The sequence below is a fragment of the Dendrobium catenatum genome, unplaced genomic scaffold (assembly GCF_001605985.2).
Source record: "Dendrobium catenatum unplaced genomic scaffold, ASM160598v2 original_scaffold_68649, whole genome shotgun sequence".
Taxonomy (NCBI): Eukaryota; Viridiplantae; Streptophyta; class Magnoliopsida; order Asparagales; family Orchidaceae; genus Dendrobium; species Dendrobium catenatum.
In genome coordinates this window covers 1-238 of record NW_021387098.1, presented here as the reverse complement: position 1 = coordinate 238, position 238 = coordinate 1, and the positions used below count along the sequence as shown (strand labels likewise).

General features: G+C 52.1%; 1 pseudogene; it reads left to right on the top strand.

Moving 5' to 3' along the window:
* Positions 1–141: 141 nt before the first annotated feature.
* LOC114578540 lies at positions 142–238 on the top strand (annotated as a pseudogene; the record flags this gene model as incomplete).

Sequence of the window (238 nt, the reverse complement as noted above, 5' to 3'; positions counted from 1 at the left end):
CGATGCGCCATAGGCCCATCGGCCGGCCTCGCGCAGCAAAAAAATGCATTTTTGATCCTCAACGGTCCGTCGGAACGAACATGCGTCAAAATCATCTCTCCACGGCATCAGCTTAAGAATAATTTGAGACCATATTACTACGGGTGCGACCATACCAGCACTAGTGCACCGGATCCCATCAGAACTCCGCAGTTAAGCATGCTTAGGCGAGAGTAGTACTGGGATGGGTGACCTCCTG